At 47.0% G+C, this 25,439-nt stretch overlaps 1 protein-coding gene across 8 annotated transcripts in view; it reads right to left on the reverse strand.

Moving 5' to 3' along the window:
• LOC139050864 (uncharacterized) overlaps positions 1 to 22,998 on the reverse strand; it is a 189,825-nt gene extending 166,827 nt beyond the window's left edge. For 3 of the 8 annotated variants that reach the window (XR_011509108.1, XR_011509107.1, XR_011509102.1), the window contains exons 1-2: positions 22,905 to 22,978; positions 5,925 to 6,058 (exon numbers count right to left, since the gene is read on the reverse strand). The gene's annotated coding sequence lies outside the window, so the exon portion shown is untranslated. Of the gene's footprint in view, positions 1 to 5,924; positions 6,059 to 22,904 lie in introns of all 8 variants that reach the window. The other 5 variants (XR_011509101.1, XM_070527663.1, XR_011509103.1 and 2 more) reach the window with 4 other exon arrangements.
• Positions 22,999 to 25,439: the final 2,441 nt, after the last annotated feature.

The raw sequence follows: 25,439 nt of genomic DNA on the forward strand, positions 1-25,439 counted from the left end.
CACTCGGTGTTCGTTACCACTTCAGAGACGTTGGTATGGAGGCAGCGCGATGTTAAAGTCTGCGACAACTTCAATCATGTCGCTGGGCTGCTTAATAGGTACTGTTACATTTAATACTAACTGGCTCGAAGCGTGTCATATACTATAATGCTTCTTGTATTCACTTGACTACTGCCACTTAGTCAGGCGCACTATACTGAAAGAAAATATACAGAGATTGTTCGCATGACAAAAGCGTGCTATTCGTGTGATATAGCAAAAAGGATGCGTTCATAAGCGCTGAGCCGTGCTCCCTGCAGGAAAGTAGAAATAGCGCCTCTTTCCTCCATGACATCTCTCTCTCTCTCTCCCTAAACTTAATAGACCACAATCGTCGGCGTTTCGCATGCTTCAGACGGGGTCATTTCCCTCCAGGGGCAGATTCAGTCACTTCGCGCCTAACGTAGAACCCCACTGTCCAGACTGTGGGGAGGCGTACTGCTCCTTGTCCCATATGCTCTGGCAATGCCCTGCGTTACGCAGCTCATCGCTAACCACTCTAACCGACTGGGAGGCAGCCCTTAAGAGCGGCGACCTCTCAGAGCAACTACGGGCTGTCCAGAGGGCCTGCGACAGGGCGGAGGACCACGATCTTCCGACCCCGACGTGGGTGCGGCCCGCGACGGCTACGGGGACTCCCTGAAAAGGGGGGTACCCTAACGCCGGTTCCTCAGGACCATTAATAAAGTTCTTTGTCTGTCTGTCTGTCTGTCTCTCTCTCTCTCTCTCTCTCTATTCGTGCCATGGCAAATATTCCCTAACTGTGGCCATACGTCTCCCTGCATTTCACGTTTTTCCCGCCGATGGCGGGAAAAACGGTGTCATGCTGCTGAGTTCGAGATCGTGGGTTCGATACCGGCGGTGGAAGCAGCATTCCTGGGGGGGGGGGGGGGGGGGGCGGATCGCGAAACTTCTCGTGTACCGTACTTTGGGTGCACGTTAAAGAACACCAGGCGGTCAACATTAGTCTGAAGCCCCCTGCTTTGGCATCCCTCATAACCCACTGAACAGTTTCAGGACATTAAACACCACAACTACTTTTTAAAAATTTTTTCTAAATACTAAATGTAGAATCTATTTACACCATCCAGCTATCCCTGTCCCGCGCATATCGCTTAAACAAAAACGCACAAACAAAAACCCCGAAAAACACAACAATCATTATATTGGCTCATTTAACTTAGCACGTAGGCACTTGAAGGAGAAAATGGGATCCCTGGGATGTACGATGACCGCTCACGTAAAACCCGGAATTTAGTTCGAAGTATTACATAGACCTTTTACAGCGCCTTACCCAAAGGCGATGACATACTTGGTCACGTGACAGTGCCCGCCATTGAGCGCCTTCTGATCGGCGTTTGCTCGCTTGCTTATAATGCCGGCTGCCCATGGCTCAGACAGCCGGTATTCCGACCACTACAGTGAGCCAGTGAATAGGCAGATGACACAAAAGTTTAAGTACAAGCATACCTTGCATTTATGCGTTTCGTCTGCATTACAATCCTTTTGTGTGCAAGCTTACCGGCTGAAGGCGACGAATGTATCAGCCTGACGTCTGATTTTACCCTCTATATTCTAGTCCTTACAGCGGCAGATTTGTGCGGCTGTTACAGTTGCGCGCCTGTTGTCGTCGTTGACGATATTTGCAACAACTTCGTTCGCGAATAGCACGTGCGCGCGCAGACAATGCCTGTTTGCTTGGAACCACGATGCTTGGTTCCGACCTTTCACCAGTGATGATCAGGTGACTTAATTTGGAAAAGGTTTTATGACCATTTAGAACGCAGATTAAAACGTTTGCAAGTGGCTGAGCGATCGTTCGCATGCTGTCTGATTCATGGCGCAGAAAGAAAACTTGCGGTGCCGACCTATTATTCCGTGCTTGACTTCTCTGGTACGGAAAGTGAAGCTGCTCAGTAACTCAGTCGCGCATGCGTGGTGAAGACGACGCAGCGTTGACATGCATGATTATCGAAGTTAAACATTCCGTGATAGTTTGTGCCAGGTGCGGTGGCGGTAACGCTGTGTTGTAGCTACAGGCTGTGTTAGCCTGATAGGCATAGCCGGTCATTGCAAGCAACTGGCTATTTAACGCTGGCGGTTTATTGTGCTTTGTTCGCCTTGCGGAAAAGTGTGCATGATGAACGGTGGCAAATGCCGGCACTTCTTGTAGAGCCTGATAAAGGTGAAGCTCGCACACAGTTTCATCCCACACCTTCTAGTCTCTGACGAAGTGTTTGGCCTTCACGACATAGCACGTCTTCCTTCTGCTTTTGCACATTTTAAATAGTATCACTGTACTAAGCGACCCCCCCCCCTCCCCCCACCCTGTCTGGGGAATGTTACTGTAGCGGCCGGCGGCTGCTGATGCGTGCTTGCTCTCTATTCAGAAGGGGTTCAAAGGCGGGGCACCTGAATGAATGAATTCTTGGGTTTTACGTGTCAAAACCAGGATTCGATTATGAGGCACGTTATAGTGGGGGACTTCGGATTAATTTTTGCCCCCCAGGGGATCTTTAACGTGCCCACAACGCACCAGACACGGGCGTTCTTGCATTTCACCCCCATCGAAATGAAGCCGTCGCGGCCGGGATTCGATCCCGCGACCTCGTGCTTAGCAGCGCAACACCATAGCCGCCAAGCCACCGCGGTGGGTGGCGGGGCACCTGTGGCGCCCCCTGGTGGTGCAGACTACTTGCTTCAGAAGGTGGATAGGAAGCTCTCAGCAAGGTCACGCAAGGCCACTTTCAATTGTTCGAATAACCATAAAAAAAGTTTTATACCTACAAATCCGGCAAAATAATGCTAAAATATTAAACTAGACCTAATAATTCTATAATGTCCAAAGATCATGAGGATGCATGCTGTAGTTAATCAATGAAATTGAAAATAAAACTCAATATCCTGATTTTGTGAGGAGTATGAAGTGATAAGCTAACGTAGGAGTTTTAGAATAGTCAATCTCTATTATCAACCACTATATTCGTTTCGCCTTTTTCCATTGATATAGAGGACTTGTTTTATTCTATTCGCACTGTGAATTATTTGCTCCTCTAATGTTGCGTATTCATGACATAGGTGAATCCAAGTTTCAGAATGCTGTTGGTCTGGGCGCTGACAATTTCTTCACTTTACTTAACCCCTATCTGAGTAGCACTTTTATCTATTTTGACACCCAACTGTTCTTGAAAGAGAAGGACATTTGTATCGGTTCCTGCGTAGCACTTTTATTGTGTGACCTGTTTCTTTCTGAAGAGTATAGAACCCTTGACTACGTAGACGACGTTTGAATTATGACGGATCAATAGTATTCTTTAACTTTCCATGACGAAATTAACAAAATTTTGAATCTTTTTAAACTCCACGGCAATCGCCTATCTTTTACGCAGAATGAGTCACAGTTTTTTTTATTTAAACATTAGTTTTGTTTAAAGGAACATGTCTGCTGGCGCTGTCCACTGCGAGCCAGGAAACAACTGTTGCCCTACGACTCTTCCCGCTCAAAAAATGTTAAAAGAGGTATGGCGACGCTCTGCCTAGGCTCCGCGCTTAGAACGTCGTGTGTTCACCAGTTCGAGCCTTGTTTCGAACATCAGCTCCAGCGCCTTTTACCTGCCGGATTCGCTCGTTCGGTTATCACCTCGGTGGCAAAACCTTGCTGCAGAAGCTCCCACGTAGCAATAATCCCAAGGTGGGCGAAAGAGGTGAACAGGGTTCCCGAAGAAAGGCACAGGTGGTGCCTTATTTCCACAGGGTGAGACACAACCTCAAGAAGGTGGCGAACAGGTATGGGGTACCTGTCGTGCCTTCCACCCCGAACAATATGGCCCGCCTATGCCCCCGAATCACGGGATGTGCGGTGCAAACGTGCAAAGTCAAGCGCGCAAAACGCTACCTGCAGTGTTCCACTGCAGTAGTCTACCAGGTACCGCTACGTTGCGGAAAAGCCTACGTCAGGCAGACCAGCCGTTGTGTGAACGACCGAATGAGGCAACACGCAAGCAATTAATAAAAAAAAGGATATGATTGCGCATTTTTCTGTACATTGCAGATCATGCTGCTGTGAGCAACGTTTTTCTCAGGTCAGGATCCTGGGCAGGAGTAGATATAAAGCTGCGCGGGAACTGCTAGAGATATATCGTATTTGTATCAGTGGTCAAGCTTACGTTAGTCAAACAACTGTTTCGTTATATGATGCGCAAATGAAATTATTAGGTTTGTCGCAGTCGTTTGCTCTTTGCCGCCCCCTGATGTCGAGAGTGTGAGCACGATGTATATGCAGCAAGCTTTGTGCCTAATAAACAGTTATGAGCGTAGCGCCGTCTTTCTTTCTGCTCTGTCTGTCGCTGTTAATCTTTCTTTTCGATATTCTTGCGCTACAATATCATCTCGTTCAGCAAGCACCAACTCGCCCAAGAAAAATGTCATAAGTGCGTCAGATTCGAAGAGGATTACCTCGAGAAATAATCACTTCCATGCGTCTAAGCTATAGTGTAGTGATCCTGAAAAATGAAAAGTCCCAATTTAACTTGAACATCACACGTATGATTACGCCGTAATAATCAGCGTTCTTTGTATACGAAGTACAGTGATCAGTCGTTATCAATCCACATAGCAACACAACTTAAATGGTCCTGCCGAACTTAGCACAAATGTCAAAACTGTGTCCATGCGCACACTCGTCCCATATTCCTTATGCGTCCACTCTTTCTTGTGCGCTTGTTGCGCGATGTTCGCATTCCCTGCCGATTTCTTTTGGCGCTTATGTACCGTATCTTCCTTCTATTTTTCGTGCGAATTTCATTTCAGTGTCGTGTGGGCGACCTGTTTGTTTTGATGTCATGCATTGATGCCGTTTTTGAATGGTGTTGTCGTAGTAAACTTTCCCTGTAACTTCTTTTTTCTTTTTTTTGCGTTGTTACACTCTGTGTTGCTATGTTGTAGTTCCCAGAGTGAATGCCTTATTTTACGCTTGCGATGTTTGTCTTCTTTCTTCAGACACATGTTGCTCTTGTTTGCATGTGCAAGCTAAAAGACATGTTTTTTGCCGCAATAAAGACAACCACAAAAAGAAGACATATCACAAAAAGAAGACATATCACAAAAAGAAGACATATAAAGACAACACGACCATTTCTGCCAAGAACCTACGCCTAGTTTTTGCTCGTTAATCCCTAGTTTATCTTTTAGAAATAACAAACCAACAAACAAACCCTTCGTTTGTTCGTTTTTTTTTCCTTGCTTCCAATTTCCTTCATTCGAGAACACAAAGTATACCAAACCGAAAGACGGGTGAGGCCTGACTGTTCGAGTCTCGTGATTATGTATTTCTCTATGAATCGAGTCTCGTTTCTTTGTATTTTATGTACGTTGTTAAAGTCGGCGTGGTGTCTGTACAGACTCGATGATAGGAACTAGACCCCCGCTGCTTTCTTTCGTGCTGCTTTTCGGCAATGAGGCTAATAAGACAGTGAGCACGCATTGGGTTTGGCGTTTCTATAACTCTTCGCAACTCGACCTCGCCACCTCCCTACACACGAGCAGTCTGCGCTCCTCGGCATCCCTCAATATGGGAGCCGTGCGTGGTAAAAAAAAAAAAAAGAGAGAAGCTCATCCGCCGTGCTCCACCGTAGATGCCCGGCGCCGCCGCAGCTGCGCGAAGCCGCGTGCACGAGCATCGGATGGCGCGTTGCGCGAGTTTTAAAGTGTAGAGCACACGAGACCACGCTTCGCCCGCAGAACAGACGACGCTTCGCTGGCACCGGCCGTGAAGAACGGGAACAGGAAGTTTCCTTCGAGGGCGAGGGAAGAGGCGGCACTGGGGAAGAGGAGGAAGAGCAGCAGGGAAGCGCAGCGAGGAAGCGGCGCTCGAGGCAGGTGCTCACTCTTTGCGCGCTCGATTCCACAATGGGGCGCAGGTGCGGTGGCGGCCGGCACGCTTCTTCTTTTGCTCGCCCGGGCCCGCGCGTGCTGACAGGCTCGGCCGCTGGCGCTGAATGGCCTCAAGGGCTGGAAGGAGCTGGAAGGAGAGCAGCGCGCTGGAGAACTCTGTGACAAGGCCCCAAGCTGCAATGACGTCCAATGTGAAAAAAAGAAAGAAAACTAGGGGGGGGGGGCGTGCACGCGAGAGAGAAGAAAAAAGAACCACCCAGCATGTGGGATGAATTAAGACGAGGAAAAAAAAACGTTGACAAGAACGGATGGAAAGCAAGACATCTGAGACGAGAAAACTTTAAAAAATAAACGAGGTGCGGTTATAATTTGAGCATCGTTGTGCAACTCCATACTATCAGACGGGTTGTATGCCATATCAAGCGATAAAGAAGAGAAATATATAGCCTACTAGTAAATGAAGACCGAAGAAGACAAAGCTTTGGCGCACTGCGTTTTCCGCCGGTGCGATTAATATGCTTGTGCGCCAGACGAATGCGGCGTGTAATAGCTTACAGCAATTGGCCTTGCAGTGTGCAGACAGATTGGAGAGTGTCCATAAAATGGTTGTAACGTTCAAAGCTTCCGTTCGATGGGTCCGAAAAGGACATGTGGATAAATTCGCGAGAAGAACCAGCTGAAAGGAATTGTTTTGTTTTAATATATTACGAGTTAAGACACACCTTCACACTGTAGTACATGTGCACTACACTTCAGTGTGCGTTTACTGCCGAGCGTGGCAGAAGTTGTCAGCACCGCCTCGGCTCTCTCTGTTTATCTCGCTGCGACAAATTCTTTCGTGCTCGGGCATTTGATGTCTGCACCGACCTTCGTGCGTGTGGGCCCTTTATGCGAGTATACATGTTTTATGGTTGTGTTGGTGGACTGCTGTTGAATACACACATGAACTTGTAGTTGCGCAATGTAGCGAATCATGAATAATATAAAAACAAACGCGCTGCTCTGCAACTGCTCTTTCTTTTTTTGCTGGGGTAATTGTTAGTCTCTAATTAAGCTCCATTTTAGCACGTTCCCGTACTTAGCGGTAGAGTACACTTACTTCTGCCGAGTCGGAGCGAAGAATTACATTTGGGAGTACGAAAACTCTAAAGATAGACTGAATATGGGGCTTTCACTTTCTACCAAAAAAAAAAGGAAAAACGAGAGAGAGTAAAAAAGGAAAGAAAGCGAAAGAGAGAGAGTTCCCAGCGATGCACTTGCTCTGAGAGTATAACGTAACGGCTATCTCTTGAGAGCTTTCACCCGGATACGCTGCTTCTCGCCGCCATATACTCTGGCGGAAGCCCCTCTGCGGAGAACATAAAGAAAATGTAATATTACAGAAGCGTGGGAACCACATTTCACCGTAATTCATGGCCTGGAAACATGCTGGCATCTTTTCAGAATTTCTACCCAGCATTCTACTCACCCACTTCTTTCAATGATAGAGAACCATCCCGGTGCACAGATACACACCATGTTTCAAGGGCATAAATCACGACTTCGACGATCGGTTTTTTGGCACTCAGACCTCTGCTACCCATCTTGGCTTCTACAGGCACCGAAAATATAAAGGGCAATCGAAGGTCTTAAGAATAAAGGCGATGCTTCCACATTAGCAGCGACACAATTAGCCTTACATCAGCTATTTGACAAGTACCGGCAGTCTATTCACGTGTACACGGACGGTTCTGTGATCAGAGAAAGTGCGACTACAGCTTGTGTTATACCATCCTTACGGGTAGAATAGGCGTGTCGGCTAGGACGCACGTCGTCACCAAGAATAGCGAAATTAGTGGCAAATCTCCAAGCCACTTGTTTTATCAAGACATATGAGACACCAAAAAAGTGGGCAATCTATACGGACTCCTCATCGGCTTTAGCATGCCTTGAAATTGTTGATAACCAACCACACGTACGAACAACACACGCACTGCTAAAGTGTTCAACTCAGGCTATGAAAGAAAACACGAAGTGATATTACAGTGGGTCCCAGGACATGCTGGTATAGCAGGCAACGAATTAGCTGATTCACTGGCAAAATCGGTCCATAAAGATGCAGAAATTCAACTGATCCCTTTACCGCCAATGGACGCGCAACGCATTCTGAAAGAACTAAAGACTTGTGTATGTCAACCTGGTTCAATCAAACTACTAAGGAATCGATTCTTTACGAAATGGACCCTCAACTCAAATACCGGCTGAATGCAGAACTTTCGAAAAGTACCGAGAGACACTAATTCATCGACTGCGCCGTGGGACAGCATACACAAAACATTTTCTATATCGAATAAAGCGAGCTTCTTCCCCGGCTTGTTCCTGTGGCAACGACGATGAGGATGTTCGCCATCTCCACCTCGAATTCCAGAGCAAATTAGAATCTTGGGCCTGATTCTCCAGTCACACGGCCACAATGGCGAGACCGTCAAGAGGCTGCAGAATCACGCAATGCAGACTATGAGACTAATAAGCCGGGTGGCCAGCAAAGGCCGAGGGCTAAAGGAGAAAAATTTAATTAAACTAATACAGGCGTACATATTCAGCCGGGTGAGCTATGCAACGCCATATCTGGATTTGAAAGTGGTGGAAAGAGAAAAGATTGATTCTCTAATGAGAAAATGCGTAAAACGAGCGCTGGGACTGCCCATGTGTACATCAACAGAGAGACTGATGGCTCTAGGAGTGCACAACACATGGGCAGAACTGGCGGAAGTGGTGCGAACCTCTCAAATTGAGAGACTTAGCACCACGAAGACAGGAAGAGCCATATTGGCCAAAGTTGGAATAAATCCGGACAGAGGCCCCACCCAAAAGGTGGAAGTAGATAGGGAAGTTAGAAAAAATCTGATTATCCCCCCTCTGCCAAAAAACATGCACCCGGAACATAACAAAGACAGGAGGCATAAACGAGCCGAAGCATTAAAAATTAGAATCGGTAATGTCTCGGAGCATGAGGTGGCCTATGTAGACGCGGCGGGAGGTAGCGGCAGTTTTACGGTGGCAACGGCCGTCAGCGGCCGGGGTATTCCCGTGACCGCTGTCACTCTGCGCGGGCGCAACATAGAAGTTGCCGAGGAAATTGTGATCGCATTAGCTTGCGCTGGAACGGACGCGAAATTTGTGATCAGTGACAGCAAAACTGCCATACAAAATTTTAGCAAGGGAAGGATCTCGCCCTTAGCGGCCAGAATCCTAGGCCAGAGAAAGCTAGATAGAAAAATTCAAATAATTTGGACTCCGGCGCACGAAGCCGTCCCCGGCAACGAGGCGGCCCACGAGCTGGCTCGAGATCTCTACCGCCGAGCCGCTACGGGGTCCCTCGATGACCGAGGGAGCGGAGAGCGCATGCTAAAATATGGGGAGATCACGCAGCATTATAGATTGGCTCGTAGACTGGTATCCCCGCCAGACCCAAAATTAAACAACAGACAAGCAGTCGCGTGGAGACGACTACAAACTTATACATATCCGCACCCGGTTATGGCGAACCACATGTTCCCCGAGGCCAGGAGCGATAAATGTAATCTTTGTGGGGCGAGAGGGACCCTCGACCACATAATGTGGGAGTGTCCGTACTCTCCCGGGGGAACGCACAAAATAGGTAGCAGAGACACCTGGGAGACCCTGCTGCGCAGCTCGGACTCTGAGCTCCAGCTCCGGCTCGTCCAACTGGCTGAAGAGGCTGCTGGGACCCAAGACCTCCCAGCCTGCATCTGAGGCGGCGGCACTCGCCCTCTGACCTGCGTGTCGCGGGGTGGGTAGATCGCCTTCTCCGCTGGACATTAAAGTTTATTCTATCTATCGAATTCCCCAGACACGCGACGCAATTGAAAGACGGCAGCTAGAACAAGCGCTACACTCCATCGATCCTCACCGACCTTACACACTCGCAAAGTTGCTAACGCAGCGAAAATCATTGAATGCGCTTGAACATTTTTACGAAGATACAGCTATCCTTAACAAGTACTAGACATCGCACTGAACACACACAATGTTACTATAACTTGCTTCTGTTATTTGTAATTATTAGCGCTTGTATATTACGTGTCATACCCTTTTGTATTCTGTGCTGAAACTCACTCTTGACTGTTATATTCTGTACGTGCATTATTTTAACTCTGTAATTCCTCATCTGTTCACATACTCATCGCAGTGTACATCGCGGCCGCTTGTGTGACTTTGTCTCAAACCTCATTGGGGTGCCACTTGCCTTTACCTTTTATATTTATATGTTCTTGGATGTATAGGACTGTGCGCTGTGGGTTTCTGACCTTGTGACGTCGTTTCTTTTCTTTTTCCTGCTACGTATATTTTTATATATCGTTACTTCTGCTATGAGAAAACGAGTATAGCCATCATCATTATAGGGTGATTACTTCTCTTTCTTTTATTTTCATTTTAATAAAAAAAGCGTGAGAATTTAAATGGAGCAAACCAGAGGGCGTCGGCCGACATGCATTTGAACGGCCGACACCAAAACGCTCTCGATATAGGTTTCGTTCACCAAGTCGGCCGGAACGCTTCGTGCCAGCGTCCTTCAAATAATGTTTCTTTTTTAATGTATTTCAAAAGCTGTATCGTTATGAGCTATTATTTTATGAACCAACCTCTAGTTGGCATCAACCGCGTAATGTCGGCAAGTAAAATGGTGATTAATGAACCTTAATTAATTAGGCCGCGAAGTTATCCGTGTTTCTTTTGTCCTTCCCCGTTATGAACCTTTGCCGGCAAAAAGACAATTTCTGCGTCCCGAATTCGCAATTTTTTTCTTGCATTTAGAGAGAGTTGCTGCTATACATATAAATGTACGTGCATGTCCGGTGCACACTGCACGCGATGTAGTGTGAAGGAATGCTACGCGTCACCCGATCCCGAAGGTACTTTGGGCCGATATCGAAGGCAGGCCTGCTCTCGATGGCGCTGCACCAAATATCCGCCTGACAGAGCGCATGCGCAATGTGGCCGATTCAGTCAAAGAATACTTGCATTAAAACCGCTAAAACTGTTAAGGTCCGGCAGAAATCTGGCTTGAGACACGTCAAGTGAGACCACAGGATAGTCACCCTGCGGCATCATGTATCAAGAAACCTTCATATTGTCGCTAACGCCGGTTGTACACAGCTGTGACAGCAAGCGACATGAAAGCAGGTATAAGAACAGGATGACACCTGCGAGTGAAGCCAGGTGCATCGGTGGCGGCAGGAAGATGAGGTCATCCAATGGGCAGCGTACTCGACCTGGCGGTGGCCGCCTGTGCAGCTGCCTATAGTTCTTGGTATTCCAGACCGGTGCGCTCTCCTTTCTCCCAACAGCAACGGATATCTGAGGTTTCCCTGAAATCTTTGGGTGTGTCGTTTGCATCGCTGTGAATGTGCAGTTAGCCGAGTCAGAGCCACTGGTTTGTACTTAGCGCAAGTATATAGAGGCCTGTCCCTTCGCACGGCCTGCAACTTGTGCTGTGGACAGCTGCGCTGTCGATAAACGCACAGTGTGTATCATCACTCTTGCAAATCATCCAGTTACATCACGATCTGTGTTTAGTTTCTTTTTTTTTGGCTACAGATAGTGCTACTTGCTCTTGGGGAGATTGGTTCATGCAGAGGATCATTAACTATTAGGGGAAACACCGCGTTATTTTTCAGGCGCTCATATCAGCTTAAATTTCTCATGAAATACCCGCCGTGGTGGCGTAGAGGCTGTGGCATTGAGCTACTAAGCTCGAGAGCGCGGGATCGAATCCCGCCTGCGGAGGCCGCATTTCGTAGGGGTTGAAATGCAAAAACACCTGTGCATTGGGTGCGCGTTAAAGAACCCCAGGTGGTCAAAATTAATTCGGAGTCCCTCATTACGGCGTGCCTCATCATCAGATCGTGATTTGGCATGTAAAACTCTAGAACTTATTTTCTTTCCCCTGAAATCTATCCTTGTCACACTAAGGATAGATTTCAGGTGGAAAAAAAATGGCAACGAGTACTTCACAGTGGAATTCTTTTAGATCAAGTACAGGCCGTCCACAATGCGCACGATACGGCGGTAACGTTCAACTTTACTGTCCCGACGTGGGAGTCGCCTACGTCAACCTAAGCGTTGATCTTCAGGACCTGAATAAAGTTCATCATACCATACCATACCTAAAATCTATCAGCATGTTTTTTTTTCGTTATTATATATCCCCATAATACGAAATGTATGAGGCACGTCTACCCCGCGAAGAGAAAATTCTCAAGTCATACTGTCTTGGGGGGGAGGAGGTATAATAGTGGGATTCACTAAGATTGCTATATGAGCCTGCTGATGCCATTAGGACGCATAACGTTGCGCGTAAAAGACACGGACCAAACCAAGGATACACGCAGAGTTTGCGCCAGTAGTACGTTATACGTACTACTGTCGTGTTTGCCTTAATTGTGGATGACTCTGTACATTGTGTAAATTACAACAAAGTAGGAAAGGGGCGTTTAGAGGAATCGTTAATGCCCGCCGCGGTCGCTTCGTTGCAATGGCGTTGCCCTGCTAAGCTCGAGGACGCAGGTTCAATTCCGACAGCGGTGGCCGTATTTTGATTGGGCGAAATGCAAAATCCCTTTTGTAGTTAGATTTAGGTGCTCATTAAAAAACCCTAGGTGGCCAAATTTAACCCGGTGTCTCCCACTACGGCGTGCCTCATAAAGATCGTGGTTTTGGAGCGTAAGATCCCAGAATCTGCTTTAAGAATCGTTAAACTCAAGCCACGAAATAAGTAGCGCTTGCCCGTTCAGTTATTTTCTTTCCAAGACTACTTTTGCTGTAAAGTGATATTATCGCTGAATAAATGTCGAATGTCGCCAGTACCTCTCAAGGACATGCGGGTACACAAGGTGCCAGGTTCGAATCCCGGATCGGGACAATTTTTTCCGCAACTGCGAAGCTTTTTTTCCGCAGAGAAACCTGTGCAGGTTTTCTTTGTAGCTTCGAGCCTACTTTCGAGTATATGACGAATGAACGAATAAACTAGTTGTTGGTAAAGATGGCTGGTCTTCGGCTAGGCTGTTCTGCTTACCTGAAGCAGTGAGGCGTTCAGTAAATGTTATATTTTCATACATAAACACACAGGCTAGTGCTTACGGACTCCGTCTCGAGTTGGCGTCTGAGTGGAGTAACACGGTGAAATGCCGGCCGAGCTGTTTCAAGGTCACACATCATCTGGAAAAGCCGAAGCGACAGGGCGAAGCAATATGATAGAAGGTCAGCGTTTCTACCGAATACCCTTTGCTCGGTGTCCACCGCTGGTTTCACCTGCGTTGTATGAGAGCGAAGGTGCAGCAAGCTTTCAGCAAATAAAAACGTGTTTTTAAAGTAAAACGCCAATCAGCTGCGTGACTGCGCACTCCTGGCTGTGCACCCATCTCTTTTCCTTTCGCCCTGGCTGGCGATGACAGCTCGCAGGAGAGCCAATTTGCCTCGCAATAGACGCGCGCAGAAGCAGCCGAACGAAGGCGGCGGTTGAGTGCGAGGAACTCCGCGCGGCGCGTTACAGAGCGCTGAAGGTGAGGCGAAAGGCCGCGCGGCCACCCGAATGTGTTTCTGTGCTCGTCAAAAGCGCGCCCGAGAATTTGAAATGCTTAAAACGTCGCACTTAGGAGGTTTAAAGACACAAAGAGAGACAGAGAGAGGCGCATGAAATATGGAGGCTCTTGCGCGCGAGTCCAGAGGCTTGCGCGGTTCTCTACAGTGATTCTCCTCTGCGCAGATTTGCCGCGTTCTGCCAGACGGAACGCCGGGCGTAGTGCTTTGCCGGAGTGCTGCCGCCTACAGCAAGTGCGCCGCCGCGACGCGTGCCCTCGGCCGACGTGGCGTGCCAAGCCTCAATGAGCGGTGGCCGGCTCCGCTTGACGACCTTTCTGCGGGCACCTCTTCTACGCGGGAGGAAAGGGCGCCGAGATCGCGAGAAGAGCGCCGACTGCTTACGTGCGCGCACCATTACCGCGGCACGGCGCGCTTCGCGCGTGCATCGCCCACTCGCAGGCGCATGAACAAGTGTGGCACGGCCTCATCGTCCGCGCCGCCGCTAATCATGCAAAGCTCTGGGAATACGTCTTTTTGTTGTTGGCGATAATAGTCGAAGAATGCTGTTTACCGAAAGTTTCTCTTCTTAAATAGTGAAGGAGTGCGCGTCAAAAAACAAATATAAAAGCGAGCGCCTGCAATCTCTTCGACGACAATTAAGGCCCTCAGAGGCGCCGACGAATAGAGGTGAAAAGAAAATCGAACTCAACGAGGCGCGATGAATACGGGCAACGTGGTATGTAGTATCGAGGCAGTGGGTGTTCGAAAGAAAATAAAGATGGTCGAAATCACAAAGCTTTTCGTTTCTATGTATGCTAAGTCATTGGCTTGCCGCCTTCCCTAATAACATGTATACTATCAGGATTGGTTAAAATTTGCCCTTACGAACTATTACGAAACGTAAGAGTGTTTTGTGAATACGGGCCCAGTATTTCCGCTCTTACGGACGACTGCTGATTTATCATCTTGCTCGTAATTCACTCAGATGCATGGCTGCCATCGCTACTAAAGTAGCATTGAGGCCGCACAACTTCACTGCTTGCCAAGCGTGCATTCTCGATAATCAGGCGTATTTGTCTTGCGCAGAAGGCACATACAAATACCCACCATGTCGGTATGTGATCCCTGGCCAGAACAGGAATTGGCCACTCTGAGGTTGCAGTTGAGTAATATTTTTCCATGAATATTGTGCGGGCATGAATAGGCTGATGAAAATGATGAAAAAAAGTTTTCAAATGTGCAAGAAACTCTTGCGAATGTTTAAACTTATAAAATTTGGAAGCAAAGCATTGCGAAAGGAAACGTTGAACCTATGCCTATATTAACGAAGTCTCTCTTAGACGGAATTCAAACCGGCGAGTGGCAGGGTCGCCTGGCCAAGTTAGTCGAGAAACAATGGTGTCAAATGGTCGCTTTGGTCGAAGAGCAATCACTTTCGTGAAGTCGCTCAGTGACCACTTCCTCAGATCCGCGACTGGAGTCGCAAAGTTGTTGAACCAATCAGCGTCACAGGGGCACGACGCCGGAATACCTTGATGGTTATATTAAGTGGCGATAGCGATGCAAGCAGACGGGAAAGGCACCAATCGCAAGATATTTCCGTGTGGTACCGGGCAGATCCCGCCCGCCAATGTGAACATCGGTCACCATGTGTCACTCTCTGTTGGTCGCCACTTGTCTCTGTAATGCTTCCAGCTAGTGGCGGTCGGTCACGCAACCTCGTTCAATCGCCGGTATGAAAACGTTCAAAAGGTTCAAGAGGTTATAACTGTTTGGCAAAATATTGTAGGGACAGGTAAAAATATGGAGGATGCTTAACAAAATTACTTTCAATACCCTGCCCCTCCCTCCCACCCCCTTCTCCAAATGCAATCTCATAAACGACGCTTCTACAACATCGGCGTCGTTGTTTTATTCTTCACCGAACAAGATAATCGTCCTTTTCTTGCACGCGTTGATGCATATTCACACGATCTGAGACAACGTTGCCAGAGTATAAAAAAGCGCCATCTAGGCGGCAATGTGTGCAGCCTGATTCACCGTTAAAGGGGCGCACGAGCTTGCTGTTGAAACTGTGCTTGTAGTGCATAGGCGGAGAGCTTTCATTTTCCCGTGGGGGGGGGGGGGGGTAGGGGGTGCGACTAGCTTTTTCAACCCTATATATATATATATATGTATATATATATATATATATATATATATATATATATATATATATATATATATATATATATATATATATATATATATATATATATATATATATATATATATATATATATATATATATATATATGTATAATCAGCCTATTTTATGTCCATTGCAGAACGAACACCTCTCCCGTGATCTCCAATTACCCGTGTCCTGAGCCAACCGATTCCAACTAGCACCCGCGAATTTCCTAATTTCATCGCGCCACCCAGTCTTCTGCATTCCTCTACTGCACTTCCCTCCTCTTGGTATCCATTCTGTAGCCCTAATGGTTCAACGGTTATCTAACTTGTGCATTAAATGACCTGCCCAGCGCCATTTTTTTCTCTTAATGTCAATTAGAGTATCGGCTATACCCGTTTTCTCTCTGATCCAAACAGCTATCTTTCTGTCTCTCAAGGTTCTGCCTAGCATTCTTCGTTCCATCGCTCTTTGCACGGTCCCTAAAGGGACACTAATGGTTAATATTAAGTCAACGTGGATTGTTGAAATACCATCCCAGAAACCTCGAAACGCTTGTTTCGTGCGAAGAAGAGACTTATTTTAAGAGGAAATGCGTTCTGAATCGTCCGCGTACCTCTAGCGCAGTTCAAAGCACCCGCCCTCCGATCGAGGGGTATTGACGTCATGGTCTCATAGTGACGTTGCGCCGTCGGTTCCCGCAAAACGGCTCCCACAGACGGCGCTACGGCTTTTCTGCACAAAACGCAAACGCGCGGCCAGAAACATAGCCAAGACAGAGCCGACAGCAGCGCGAAAGCGGAACTATATGGTGGCTAGCGGAATGGAAAGCGCACGACGATAAGCTGGTTCTTTATTTTATGACGCCAACTTCGACGCTCGTTGCAATGGATGACCCTGACAACGACACATTAGCTCGCGATGCTGGGCTCGAATTCAGCGATTTAAGCACTGATGAACGTGAGGTGCTGTTGAGGGCTCGCGCTGCCGGCGTCGTTGCGTACTACTACGACGACGGCCCGCTTTGAAAGGCACTTCACGCGACTTCAGTAAGTCGGCGTTGAACTCGTAATCCTCTAGACGAAAGTGCAGCGAGCACACTACGTGATTTTTCGGCTCTTTGCCAGCGCGCTGAGACAGAGGTACGGCACTTAACCACTTTGAACGGAGAGGTTCACTCGTTGGCACACAGTGATAAGTAACGTTGGATTCGCCGCTGCATCTGCCTTTGGCCAAGTTCCGCAGACCGTTCGCGCATCCCACGACATCACATGGACGTGGCATTCTCGCTGCTTGTTCCAAATGCAAGTTTCGCGAGCCAGCAGGACCACCGCAGCACCACGCGATAAAGAAACAACTGAAACTTCAAAGCGCGCGCAGCGCGAAGTCGAGCGCGCAGAGTCGAGCGAAAACGAAACCTTTCGATCACCCATACTACTCAAGGGTAACGTCAAAATGTTTTTTTTTTCTTACAATCGAATAGAAGTAGACAAGTAGCATTTTCTTTCGTCTTATAATCTAATGAAATGATATTTTTAATACAAGTAGTTGAGTACTAGTGACATATATTATGATGAGGAGTGCTTTCGTCATCGGGCGAGTACCGGAATGTAGCTGGGGGGTTTCAAATCGTGTCCTGCATTTACCACAATTTCTCAGTTACTAAAACTCTGTTCGCAATTATATTGACGCCTTAGACGTTCTAGAGCATTGCTTTATCACTTTAACTTGACTTTCTGGTAACCTTTAGTGTCCCTTTAACTTGTTCTCAAGCTGCTTTGTCAGTCTCCAAGTCTCTGCCCCATATGTCAGCACCGGTAAAAATGCACTGATTGTATACCTTCCTTTTCAATGATAATGTTAAGCTTCCGGTAAGGAGCTGCCAATGTCTGCCGTGCGCTATCCTAGTCATATTTATCCCTCCATAAGTTTCCTTCTCGTCTATATATATATATATATATATATATATATATATATATATATATATATATATATATATATATATATATATATATATATATATATATATATATATATATATATATATGTATATATATGTCTTGGACAAGAAACTTCGTGTGACCTCGAAGGATTGAGCGCTGAAGTGACGGCGTTACACATGAACACATAAATGACCTCGTAGTAGACAACAGTTCAATTTCACAGCCCGACTCCTCTCGGTGGTATAATCTTCCTTCGTGTAAATGTCGCATACTTGGCTATCACTAATAGTGCTTCACCTTTCCTGCGAAACTGCAGTCTCTCTCTCTCTCTCTTTTCTTGTGAGTTCGCAATAAGCGCTCCTGTGCATGACTGCTGTTGATTCTGATTTCGAGTGAATCCGGCTTGGCCTCATTTCGGTTACTGAGCGAATTATACAGTGTTCCCCAATTATCATGCACCTAGACTTAAAGAAAGAGCAGTTGCGTTACTCGAGGAAAACCTAGTGCTTATTGTTTCCGGTACAGTGAAGTAGCCGTCAGTAATTCTTCCGTTATTGAGATTTAATTTAGCAATTGTAGTAAGTTATCTAATTCGAGAAGTACTGTCCTAATTGTCAAACTGTCGATGAGGCATTTGTAGGTACCCCTAAATGACATGTAAATGTGATGTTTTCAGCGACGTACTAATTGCGTAATATCTTTTCCGAGATACAAAAAAACTTCACGAAATATGAAAAAACCATTTGACTGCGCTCCCACCTGCATCATAAAGCAGCGCTCTCAAATAACTTGATTGAAAGCCAACTGCATTGCCTGTCGCAAGCTCGTACAGACAGTGCATCACCTTGATAATGATATGGAAGGAGCATCAACAGCAAGTTTCGCGTCTTCGCAGGTATTTCTTATTCTCATTTGTACGTCACACTAACTATCAGTCTCTCGAGACCGAAAGATCACATTGATAACAAAAGCCCTTTGATCATTGGCCTACTCATTGCGCATCGGAATGGGGGACACGCTCATGTGTGACTCTTGCGAAAGCACAGCAACGTCCATCGAGCGTCAACCTCTCCGGACAGCATTAAACCGGCTGGACTCAAGAAAAATTCAGAAACGAAAATCCTGGGACCATGGCTGCGTGCGTCCATGGCATAGAAAGCAATCAGAGCAATACTGCAGTAGCTCAAGTCGACAGGTCTCTGCGACCGTTTATAGACTTGGTGCACATTTTCAAGTTTGCGCGGTATTAATTCCTTTCTCTTTTTCTCCCTAGATCCCCTCTTTTCCAATGCAGGGTACCAAACCGGACGTGCGTATGGTTAACTTCCCTGCCTTTCCCCTCCTCTGTTTCTCTCTCTCTCTCTCTCTCTGTTATCTACGGGTGCCACTGAAAGAAGCTGGAGTGCACTAAGCTAGCTGCCAGGGATTGAAACCAGTTCTGCCAGTCACAGTCCGTCTGCTGCAAATCCGGGCGCATCGAGCTATGCCATGGAAAGACATACATCTTTCGCAAGGTCCGCGGCTATAAACTAGCATTGCTCTTCCTCGGGTTGGGCACAGCAAGGTTTTTCGATGCTTGCCTTACGTGTCACTGTTCCTCGAATTGACTTGCTTGTTTAAAGGTTCTCCGTTGTTTTCTTCTTTTCTTGGTACCAAACGGACGCACGTCATACCTACGTCCGTGCATGAGATTTCACCCGGCCAATAAAAATTCAGTTGAAAGTTTGTGCTTGTGCCTGTCTCGTCTGTTGTGGCTGTCCCCTTCTTTGTGCGCAAAAGCCTGCCGTCACGGAATGCTATAGCAACTAGCCCAAAAAATTGCTTTACTCCACTAGCTGCTACCAAAGGTGGCTTCTTGTTTTTGGCCGCAGAAGATCAGTTCTGTAACAACTTGCTAAAATGCCTAAGGGAGAACAGTATCGCTGATCTAACTCATGCAGTCGATCCACCGAAAACTTTGCAGACGACACGAGGAAACCCATCGATTCTCCCTTCTTTCGTATTTAAACCTAGACCACTAACAACTTCTCGCGCGTTAATTTCCTCGTGAAAGTTATTAAAATGTAGGGATTTGTCGACGCTAAAGTATACTTAATTGCTTCGATTTCATAGCGGTGCGTGTGTTTTCTACTTTAAATGTTTTCTACTTGCATGCAGACATCTATCAGTAAATGCTAGATGTCTAAAACCTAGCTATTATTGCCGCAGATGATTTCTCATGTATTGTAATGCCGCGTTTGGTGGAATACAGTGAAATGCAAAGAGTAAAACTATAAAACGAAGCTTGGCAGCAAAAGGGAAACTTAAGAGTGGGAGGAACTGATACCAACAAAATAATGAGCGATATTCTTCAGCCAAAAGCAACAATCGACTTAACATATGTAGCATTTGATACGAAAAACAGCGCTGCACTATAAATTGTGGCATGTGCTTCAACGCTTATGATTAGCGAACTCGTGCGCCTCGCCGATCTGCGCATCGTTCGTTATATTAGCGCTTTAGGTGCAACCGGCCAACATGACAGCTGCTTGCGAATGGCCGTCATCAATTGGATCGGAGGGACGAGAAGAGCGTAGACAGTTAAAAAATTCCGCCGTAACGAGCGGAGAAATTTCCTTCGTCGGTGTGTGCTGCTCGCGGAATTATGCGCGCGGGCTTTGCGTAAGAGATCCAGGTGGCTGCGGCCCCAGGCCACACCGTGCAAGTGCGGTGTGAGAAATTCATTTTCGAGGAGCCGCGGTGCGGCCACGCGCGAGTGATCGATGCCGGCGGTCCTGCTTCTTGTGGCCAGCGCGCCCTCGAGCATCTCCTCGTTCATGAGCGCTTTCTATTCGGCTGAAAAGGCCGCCGGGCACTGCTGGCCGTGTGCGCGTTGTATTCCGGCGCGCAGATCTCGCACACGGGCCTCTAATCGCCGACGACGATTGGCGCCTCTTCTTGCTGGACCCAAGAAACTGTTTCAGCCCGGGCTCCTTTTCTGCCCCTTTTTTACACGTGTGCGAAATGGGGAGAGGAGGGAAGGTGATTGGTCATGTTCGGCAGTATTCCTTTTTTCTGTTTCGTTATTTTTTGATCGCAGAGATTATTCGTAGTGACCTCATTTTCACGATTTCTTGCGTGCTGATACTCTAGGTTAAAAAATAAGAGCTGCCTTTTTTTTTATTTGATGATTTCTACAAGCAGATATGGGTGTTTAGCATTCGCTTCCTCGTTGGGAAAAGCGTAATGACATGCTGTATAGATACAAGAAGAATGAAAAGGAAGAAAACGTGGGACGACTGCACAAAACATGCATGCGAACAAAGCTCTAAAATGCGAATTTCATCGCAGGATCAAAGCTCAGCTACCGGATCTAATTGAAGGGCAGCCAACATCTATAGAGCATGTGCTTCGTACTTGCTTCGCCGATTCGTTGTCGGCGCTAACGCCAAGAAAATGCGTTTGAGCGAACCAACGTCATTTATTCTTAGTATCATATGATGCCGTTTTTGTTTTTCTTCATTTATTTTTTGCGATAAGTCTTAGTCGACGTTCGTTACCTTTTGCAGGCCAGAATACATGGAGCGAATATGCGACGAATAGTCGGCGTTCGACGCCCGGCGGCGTACGCGCGACGCGCGGCGGCGGAGAAATCGTCGTTCGCCGCCGATCTAGCTGGCGCAGAAAAGTTCGTCGGGCGTCGACGATACCGGAAGCGGCAAACGAGCGGCGCCCCAAAGCGAGCCAGTCAGGCCTCACTATCCGCCCCGACTTCCGACTAGGCTTCCCGCCCAGTGTTGCCACAACGCATAGCCTCGCCGCTTTCTTTAAACTACATTGGCACATGAATGCCTCAAACACATAAAAAATACTAGAAATCATTTCTAAACAAAATTTTGCGCGTTTTAGAGTGTTCTGCAATTCAAAAGCGATAATAGTTGTCGTTAAAGTTTTTTTGTGTGTGTCATGTGTTTCACTGCAGCGCATTTGCCTCGTCTAGCCACACTGATAACAACGCCGCGAATCGCCGCCGGCGGCCGCCGTGTCTTCGCTCCATGTAGCGCAGCCCGACGAACATACGGCGTCGCGCCGCGGCAGCTTTTCTGCCGCCCGAACTTCGTCGTGAAAGTTCGCCTCATGTATTCTGGCCTTAATGCGCCATTTCACGATCTTTTTTTATGTCGCAGCTGAATCAGATGATGCGTGAACTTGCTATCGCTTACGTATTACATATTGATTGCACAAAACGCGCCACTAACACTTTCAGTTAGCAGAGCTTCGGTTTTGGGTCCTCATACGTGGTGCTCGGTCATAATCTCTTACCAAGCCAACTTCATTTTTCAGGCTAGTAATGACGCCTTATTCAAGCTCAAGACCTGCCGGAGTTCAACGGGTCCTGGTGCAACTACACTGATCAGGCCGACTGAGCGACAAAAGATGCTTCTTCAGCAGAACAGAAATTGACCAGCACCCCTCCCCCCCCCTGATTTTCGGGCAAAGGGCGATTCAGTTAAGAATTATTCGTCATAATGGGGGACTTGAGCTGATGATGATGATCATTTTCTCGGCTAACTAACTCTTTCATAGTGTTCTGCTGAACATCTTGCTGTGGTCCTCATTTATGCAGTCAGATAGTGCTGCCCCCTCGTGAAAAGGACAGCTACACTAGGGAGCCTTCATACACACACGCCTCCGCCCGGTTTTAGGGTGGTTAGATCTGCATCAGTGACGCCACTAGTGGCCGCCAGATTTGACAGGCAACCCAACTGCCATTCCTACAGTCACGTGCCGGTAAACTTGGCGGGCCGCCATAGATTCTCATTTGCGGGTTAATGCCGGTAAGGGACTTTGTTAGCGGGCAGAGCTAGCACTGCACTCTCTAAAACATGAAGATTGATATTTTTAATGCCGTGACCGCAGTGTCGTAAGCCTTCGCGGCTTTTGCACCGCGGATTTGAGCCTACGACGCCAATTTCCCGCACATATGTGCGTTATATAATCGCACATGACGGGGTCGTACCTCGCCTTAAGCTGCTCGCCTTTGTTTTTGTGGTCGTGCCACCAAAAATATTTTCTTTTTCGCAGCATCATGTGCGCATGCGCGCAAACAACATGCAGTACAACTTAATCTCGATGTACGTTAACGTCGCAAAACGCTTCGGTTTTTCTAAAACTTGCTACTGTTCGATAACATTGTTGCGCAAAATACTGCTCCCGACGACCACGCAAATCATCGTTTGGAACAAAATGTTTTATGAAAGGCTTTCTTAATGAAAAAACCGTCATTTTCTCACCACGTAATCCAACTTCGCAGATGATTTCAGTGTGTCGCTATTTCTGTAAACAAGGTCTTATTCCCACGTACGCGGGGAACTTTTGTGCGGCCACAGCTGTATAAACAGCTGTGCGGCCACAGCTGTATGTCGTCATTATATATACACTTTACTCAAGACTTACTCACCCACATGTTTTAGTTGAGTGTCCTGCAATACTTCATGCCCTTTGTTGTCGCAGATGCATTCTTAGGCGTGAGCGCACATACTTCTCCAGGAACATCTTTCCCGCCTTTTCTTGGTGTTGATCACATGCTACAAAAATGCATCCACGTTTGTTTCAAGAAAGTTGCAAATTGATCTGTGCGGTGTTTTCAAATCTAGAGTATTATCAGCTGTGACGAAACCTTTCAAGCGCTCTTCGTACTCCAAAAGAACACTCATGACAACGTTTCTCGGCCAAAGAAGATTATGAGCACCTTAAACAGACCATTTTAGGTCAATTAGAGTGTTGTAATCACCATCACCATTTCCAACTAATGCTTTTCTACAAGGCTGACAGTCTCGTGCTACCTTAAGAGGCGCTTTGACAAGAAAGCCTCCAAGGTAGGCTAGAATATCACGCTCTACATCTCTGACATATTCAAGCAAGTCCTGCAGCTTTTCGTCATCATCTGCAAACTCTGCTGGTTTGTCCTTGAGGGTAGGGCCAGGAAGGTCAGCAAGATAGAAACTGTCATCCACGTCATAGCTTGTTGACTTGGGAATGGGCAAAATTGTCCAACACACTTGAGCTTCAGGGCACATTTTACACCATATGCTGTTAGAACACGTTTCCTTAGTAGAAAAACAGAGATGTTCTCAATGCAGTCTTGAACTAAGCGGCCAGTCAGGACTTACCTGTATCTGTGCTTATCCAGAAACTCTTCAGAGAGGCTCAGCCCAACCGATGTGGAAATCAGAAGGTCTGCTTGAGAGGGCTTCCAGTGTGATGTAGTCCACATCTTCATATGCCGCACTGTGTCGTCAGCAAGGCCAATCACTTGTACAACTTCCACCCGCCGTGGTTGCTCAGTGGCTATGGTGTTGTGCTGCTGAGCACGACGTCGCGGGATCGAATCCTGGCCATGGCGGCCGCATTTCGATGGGGACGAAAGGGCAAAACACCCGTGTACTTAGATTTAGGTGCACGTTAAAGATCCCCAGGTGGTCGAAATTTCCGGAGTCCTCCACTACGGCGTGCCTCATAATCAGAAAGTGGTTTTGGCACGTAAAACCCCATAAAAAATTGTGCAACTTCTCTGTATTTGTCATTAAAACCTTTGCTAAGAGCAAGCACAGGGTGTCGGGATGATATTAGGCGGCACCATTTCCGCAATAGATAAAAAAATCACGCAGTTGTTCCTGCCCTTTGAGGCAGGACTCCTTTTTCGATTAGGCAGCGAATGGCAGGAGGTGCATCTCGAAAAAGCTTCACTGCTGTGCTTGCCTTCGTAGTAGTAAAATGCCCACTATTCACATGAATATCGGAAAGACCACTCGCTATCTTCAAGTCACTCTCACTCTCATGTTCAAGGAGTTTTTAACATCATCAATTTCAACCTTGTTTCTAGGAAGTTTGTGCACTCTGACTGTGTCATCGCTAAAATAAAAACAAATTGATCGCAATAGTTGGGCACGAAAGTTCTTCAACACACGCGCTAGGTCACCCATAAACTAGAGTCTTCTTCCTGCAAGATGTGGGTGGGCAACACTGCAGATAGTCTCAATGTTTCCATGGCTTGAGAACCCCAAAAGTCGCCACACTGCTCTGGCTGCTGCTCCCATATCGCTGGTGACGACTAAAACTATGCCATAAAGCATCTTTGGTCGTTTTTCTTGTGAGTGGTCTGTTTGAATCATCACTGAGGAATCAAACTTTCTGCATTTTCTTCTTTTCCCGCCCTTATTTTTACCTGCCTTTTCAGGCTCTGAATGGTGGCCTTTGCTTTCTTGTGTAATGTTTGGAGCTGCTTATATTTGCCTACAAGATCACTGTATTTCTTTCGAAGTTCAACAGCGTTGTGGCGCGTACATTGAGGCAGCTTATTCTTTTCGCCTGAAGGTTGGAAAAGGCTGGCTCTGAAGGTGAGTGGCCAGTCTCAGATACAGCTTCTAGTACAAACAGCAGGTCTGCAGTTGTCGTTGCATGCAGCACGCGTGATGGAATAACGTCTCTACGCTCTTTCTGAGCTAAATAAACCTGCTTGCTGAGTACTACGACTGTGTTAGTTCGAATAAGGCTTAAGTACAGCTCCTAGCGGGAAAATGTTTTTCGATCCTGGTGTGTAAACTGCAGGTGAACGACTAACACATTCTTCTATCTGACGCTTTAGCAAGCCCACATTATCAATGATAACAGTGTGAGGAGGGCAGCACTCAGATACAGCTGCTATCTGCAAGACAGTGTTCTCATTGGCTGGTGTTCCCACCACAGTTAGTCAACAAGGAGATTCACTTGCCTCTTTGTCTGACATTGCCCACGCACTGTTATCAAAACTGTGGCAGCGATACGAC

This window comes from Dermacentor albipictus, chromosome 1, assembly GCF_038994185.2.
Source record: "Dermacentor albipictus isolate Rhodes 1998 colony chromosome 1, USDA_Dalb.pri_finalv2, whole genome shotgun sequence".
NCBI classification, from domain to species: domain Eukaryota; kingdom Metazoa; phylum Arthropoda; class Arachnida; order Ixodida; family Ixodidae; genus Dermacentor; species Dermacentor albipictus.